Raw genomic sequence first — 6,000 nt, 5'->3', positions numbered from 1 at the left:
ACTCTAAAACACCAAAAACAAAGACCCAATTAGCGCCGGAAGCCCGGGATGTAACCGTAGTCACCTGACCCTCCCGTCCGGACTCTGATTGGGGTTTGGAGATACGTTCCCCTCCCGGCGCCGCACGGCGACCCCGCCCCAGCAGCCTGCGGGGCGGGAACAGATGTGGGGGTACGACAGTATTGGTCGGTTTCCCCAGAAAGCAGCCAATCGGAATAGGCAGACTTCCGGCGCGAAGTGAGCGCGATCTCTGCGCGGCAGCCGTGGTCGCGCCGCGGGGAGTTTGGATCCTGGTTCCGCCCGCTTGGAGTCTGCGTGAGAGGTGAGTGCCGCGCGCGTAACTACGGGTCGATCCGCGCTGACCTAGCCCTGCTCTGGCTGTCCGGCCCAGAGCTGGAGGCCGCACGAGTTCTTCCGTTTCCTGCGCTGGTTCGCCTCGCCCCGCTGAGTCATCTAGTCTGGCGAACATCCTGGGAGGACAGCAGATACATAATACGTTCCCAGATGGGAAAACAGAGGCCCAGGGCAGGGGCGAACTCTGCCAAGGTCTCCCGGAGCGTCGGAGGCCGAGCATGGGCTAGGACCCGGCATGTTCTTGCCCATGTACTCCAGTGCCTAACATGATGCCCCGCACAGGGTAATCCCAGCCCAGACCTCTGGCACTATTACCTCCGTGTCCCTCCTGAGGAACAACGAAAACACTTTGTACTTTTTCTATGGCCTTCCATAATCACGAACTGGGCTACTCTTGTTTTTGAGTGTCTACTGTGTGCCGTGTTCCTGGCACCCATGATCTTACAACTGTAGCTTCACGATATCCCAGCAAAGCGAAGTGATTAAGAATACCGCATCAGATTGCTTGGGTTCGAATTCTAGCTCCTTCACGCTTAGCTGTGTCTACTGCACGTTACTGAAACACTACGTGTCTTGGTTTTCGTCTATCATATGGGGGAAATGGTCTCTTCTACTTCCTGGCGTTTTTGTTAGGATTAAACGACTTAATGTACGCAATAATAAATGCTTCGAAGACTACCTGTTACATAGTACACAGTAAGGGTTCTGTTATTATTACCCAGAGAAGCGGATGAAATTGTCCTCATTTTAGACATGGAGAATCTGAAGCATAAAGAGGTTGTCTCTGTACAGAAAGAGCATTTGGCGATTAAATGCTAGAGATACAGAATTTGAACTAAGAGCGCCTGATTTTAAATCATGTCCCACAACATCAGGCTTTCTCCATAATCCCAGTACTTTGGGAGACAGGCAGGCGGATCAGCTGAGGCCAGGAATTAGAGACTTGCCTGACCAACATGATGAAGCCCCCTCTCTGCAGTAAATACAAAAATTATCTGGGCGTGGTGGTGTGCGCCTGTGGTTCTAGCTACTGTGGAGGCTGAGGCACGAGAATCGCTTGAACCCAGGAGGCTGCAGTTAGCCAAGATTGCACCACTGCACTCCAGCCTGGGTGACAGAGTGAGATTCCTTCGTCAATCATTCTGAAATGTTTTATGCCTTTAAAAGAGAGGGAATAGGGCCCAATTTAACTTTTTAAATTTGGTTAGTGGGTACATGGGTGTAATTCTATTTTCTGTATCTTCATGTAAGAAATATTAAAAATTAAAAGATATATATATCTTTTAATTTACATATTTTTTTCTAAGATAAAAAATGGATCGAATAAAAGAGGTCCAAGATAATCGTAGAATAATCCTAGGACTTCAGTGCTGAAAGGCCGTGAGGGTCTCCATTACCTGTAGGATAAAATCTAAACTCCTTAGCATGATACTTGAGGCTTTTGAACATTCTGTTTCTCTAACACATACTATTCTACCTCAGCCTTTGTACCACTCATAGACTAGTCTTCTTCACAACCTCAGTCCTGTCTGTAAAGTTCCACTTGTCCTTCAAGATCCAATTCAGTGTTCTTTGAAAAGCTTCTCTATCTTTTGCCTGTTTTTCCTTAATCTGTGAAGCCATAGTCTTTTAAGAAAAGACTTGATTGTCGGACTTATCTCATTGCTTTGTAATTATTTGTTGACATGTCTATTTTCTGCTAGTCTATAAGCTCCTTGAAGGCAGTAATAATGACTTGCCCATCTCTGTACCTCAGTGCCTACCATGACTGGCACAGAGTAGTCACTGTAGATGTTAGCTGAATGAAAAATACAAGTCGAAGACCGAGAGTGAAAGTTCTTGGAGTTATGACGTACCGATTTTGTTCTCTGGAATGACAGGGAACTATTGAGTTTACTTTGTTTAAAAGTTCCTGTATTTTATTGAAACATATTCTCAATGTCAAGAAAAATATTCCGGTCATAATATTATCTTTCAAACACTTGAACTATTTTTATTTTCCATGAGTCCTTTCCAAATTTCAGCTATAAAATTAGTTATACAGATTTAGCTATACAGATTTCTTAGGTAGCTATAGCCTTAATGTATTCATAACTTAGTGTTTTTCTTTTTTCTTTCTTTTTTAACCTGACACTTGAGGAATTTTTTATTTTTATTTTATTTTTTAAGACAGGGCGCACTGCAGCTCCAACCTCCTGGGCTCAAGTGATCCTCCCACCTCAGCTGGGAGTACAGGGGTGTACCACCACGCCTGGCTAATTTTTGTATTTATTGTAGAGATGGGCTTTTGATTTTTTGTAGAGATAGGGTTTCGCCATGTTGTCCAGGCTGATCTCAAACTCATAGGCTCAAGCAGTTTGCCCACTTTGGCCTCTCAAAGTGCTGGGATTATAGGTGTGAGCCACCACGCCTGGCCTGCTTTTTTCAATATTAAATCATTTCTTGGCTGGGCGCGGTAGCTCATGCCTGTGATCCCAGCACTTTCGGAAGCCAAGGTAAGGGATTGCTTGAGCCCGGGAGTTCAAGACCAGCCTGGGCAACGTGGCAAAACTCCATGTCTACCAAAAAATAAAATAAAAATCTGAACAAATTATTTCTTTTAACAAATCAGTCTTCATGCGTGTCATTTATCTTATAAATTTTCGCAATATTCCTCTCTCTTTGGCTTAATAGGTATGAAATGATGCTCCATGTTATTAATTATTAGAAAAATTTGACAATTTTTTCATAAGTTTACTTAGTGTATATATATTCTGGTGAGCTGTTGTGTTTATATTCCCTGAACATTTGTTCATTGGAACTGGATATTCTTTATATGTTTTTAATACTAATTCTTTATCTGTTATTTGTTGCTAATTTTTCCTTTTTTTTTTGAGATGGAGTCTCATTCTGTTGCTCAGGCTGGAGTTCTGTGGCATGATCTCAGCTCCCTACAACCTCTGTCTCCTGGGTTGAAGCAATTCTCCTGCCTCAGCCTCCTGGGTAACTGGGATTATGGGCACACGCTACCGCGCCCAGCTGATTTTTATATTTTTGGTACAGATGGGGTTTCACCAAGTCAGGCTGGTCTCAAACTCCTGACCTCAGGTGATCTACCCACCTTGGCCTCCCAAAGTGCTGGAATTACAGGCATGAGCCACTGTGCCCAGCCTAATTTTTTTTTAATATATTTTTATTGGCCGGGCGGTGGCTCACGCCTGTAATCCCAGCACTTTGGGAGGCCTAGGCAGGCGGATCATGAAGTCAGGAGTTCAAGACCAGTGTGGCCAACATGGTGAAACCCCATCTCTACTAAAAACGTAAAAGTCAGCTGAGCATGGGGGCACACACCTGTAACCCCAGCTACTCGGGAGGCTGAGACAGGATAATCACTTGAACCCAGGAGGAAGAGATTGCAGTGAGCCGAGATTGCACCACTGCACTCCAGCCTGGCGACAGAGTGAGACTCCATTTCAAAAAAAAAAAAAAAAATTTATTATGAGACCAAGATACATTTGTAAAAATATACATAATTTGGCTGGAAACCAAGAGTTACAGTGGCTCACACCTGTAATCCCAGCACTTCAGGAGGCTGAGGCAGGTGGATCACTTAAGGGCAGGAGTTCGAGACCAGCCTGGCCAACATGGTGAAACCCCATCTCTACTAAAATACAAAAATTAACCGGCCATGGTGGCCCATGTCTGTAATCCCAGCTACTCGGGAGGCAGAGGCACGAGAATCGTTTGAACCTGGGCAGTGGAGGTTGCAGTGAGCCTAGATCACAATCATGCCATTGCACTCCAGCCTGGGCAACAGAGTGAGAATCTGTCTCAAAAAAATAAAATTAAAAAAAAAAAAAAACTTACATAATTTAAAGAATAGTTACAAAGAAATTATGAAGTTTAGTTATGCATAAAAATTATATTGTATCCATAGTAAACGTGAAGACTCAGTATAAAATTACAGTTATACATAATCATCATCTAGGTCAAGAAAGAAATAGAGTATTACCAGGATCCCAGGACCCCAGAAGTGTATCTTTCTCTTCATACCTCCTCCCTATGTTGGGGATAACTATTGTCCCAATTATTTATTTATTTATTTTGAGATGGAGTTTTGCTCCTGTTGCCCAGGCTGGAGTGCAGTGGCATGATCTTGGCTCACTGCAACCTTCACCTCCTGGGTTCAAGTGATTCTTCTGCCTCAGCCTCCTGAGTAGCTTGGATTACAGGCGCCTACCACCATACCCGGCTAATTTTTTCTATTTTTAGTAGAGATGGGGTTACACCATGTTGGCCAGGCTGGTCTCAAACTCCTGACCTTTGGTAATCCGCCCGCCTCAGCCTCCCAAAGCAGTGGAATTACAGGCATGAGCCACCGCGCCAGGTCCTATTGTCCCAATTTTTATGATAATGCTTTTCTTGTCTTCGTAGTTTGCCCTGATCTATGCATCTGTAAATAATACAGTTCAGTTTTGCATGGTTTTGAGCTCTATAAATGGGATGATACTATATGTATTCTACTGAGTCCTTTCTAGTTTGCATCATTATGTTTGTGAGATTCTTCCATGTTGTAGATATAGTTTTTCTTTTCTTTTTTTTTTAATAGTAATTTTGGCTGGGATGGTAGCTCACTTCTGTAACCCCAGCACTTTGGGAGGCTGAGGAAGAAAGATCTCTTGAGGCCGGGAGTTCAAGACCAGCCTGGCAACGACGGGAGACTTATCTCTACAAAAAATTTAAAAAAATTTGTCGAGCATGATGGCATGCACCTGTAGTTCCAGATTCTCCAGAGGCTGAGTCAGGAGAATCACTTGAGCCTAGGAGTTGGAGGCTGCAGTGAACTATAATTTTGCCACTGCACTCTAGCCTGGGTGACAGAGCGATACCTTGTCTCTAAAAAAATTTGTAATTGTTTTTCTTAACCTCTTAACAGAGTTTTACATGTATAGTACCACATAGCCACAGTGTTGTATGGCAGATCTCTAGAATGCATTACTGAAACTTTATACTTTTTGATTACCAACTTCCCATTTCCTGAAAGCCCCTACGCTGGCGACCACTGTGCCCCTCCTTGCTTCTATGAGTTTGCCTATTTTAGATACCTCATTGCAGTGGAATCTTGCAGTATTTGTCCTGTGACTGGTTTATTTCACTTTGCATAATGGCTTCAAGGTCCATCTCATGTTGCAGGATTTTTTTTTAAATTTATTATTTAATTGTATTTTATTATTTTTCAGACAGGGTCTTGCTCAGCTATACAGGGTGGAGTACAGTAGAATGATCATAGCTCACTGCAGCCTTGAACTCCTGGGCTCAAGTGATCCTTCTGCCTCAGCCTCCCAAGAAGGTGAGACTACAGGAGTGCACCACCATGCCTGGCTAACTTTTTTGTTTTTTGTAGATTCTGGGTCTCACTATATTTCCTAGGCTGGTCTTGAACTCCTGGGCTCAAGCAATACTCCTGCCTTGGCCTCCCAAAGTGCTGGGATTCAAGCATGAGCCACTGCATCTAGTCGATTTGTTTCTTTTTAAAGGCTGAATATTTCATTTTATGTGTATACCACTGTAAAGAAAACTCCATTTCCTCTGTACTCTGTACCCATATAATAATTCTTCACTTCTGTCACCAAATGTGTGGTGTTTTTTCCCCCACAATAGTTCAGT

General features: G+C 43.5%; 1 protein-coding gene across 4 annotated transcripts in view; it reads left to right on the top strand.

Moving 5' to 3' along the window:
* The first annotated feature begins 208 nt into the window (after positions 1-208).
* BLM (Bloom syndrome RecQ like helicase) overlaps positions 209-6,000 on the top strand; it is a 107,155-nt gene continuing 101,363 nt past the window's right edge. For 2 of the 4 annotated variants that reach the window (XM_025392644.1, XM_025392646.1), the window contains exon 1: positions 215-322. The gene's annotated coding sequence lies outside the window, so the exon portion shown is untranslated. Of the gene's footprint in view, positions 323-5,573; positions 5,684-6,000 lie in introns of all 4 variants that reach the window. The other 2 variants (XM_025392645.1, XM_025392647.1) reach the window with 2 other exon arrangements.

This window comes from Theropithecus gelada, chromosome 7b (genome assembly GCF_003255815.1).
Source record: "Theropithecus gelada isolate Dixy chromosome 7b, Tgel_1.0, whole genome shotgun sequence".
Classification (NCBI taxonomy): Eukaryota; Metazoa; Chordata; class Mammalia; order Primates; family Cercopithecidae; genus Theropithecus; species Theropithecus gelada.
Note: the sequence above shows the minus strand (reverse complement) of the source record. Positions and strands in the feature narration are given on the sequence as shown.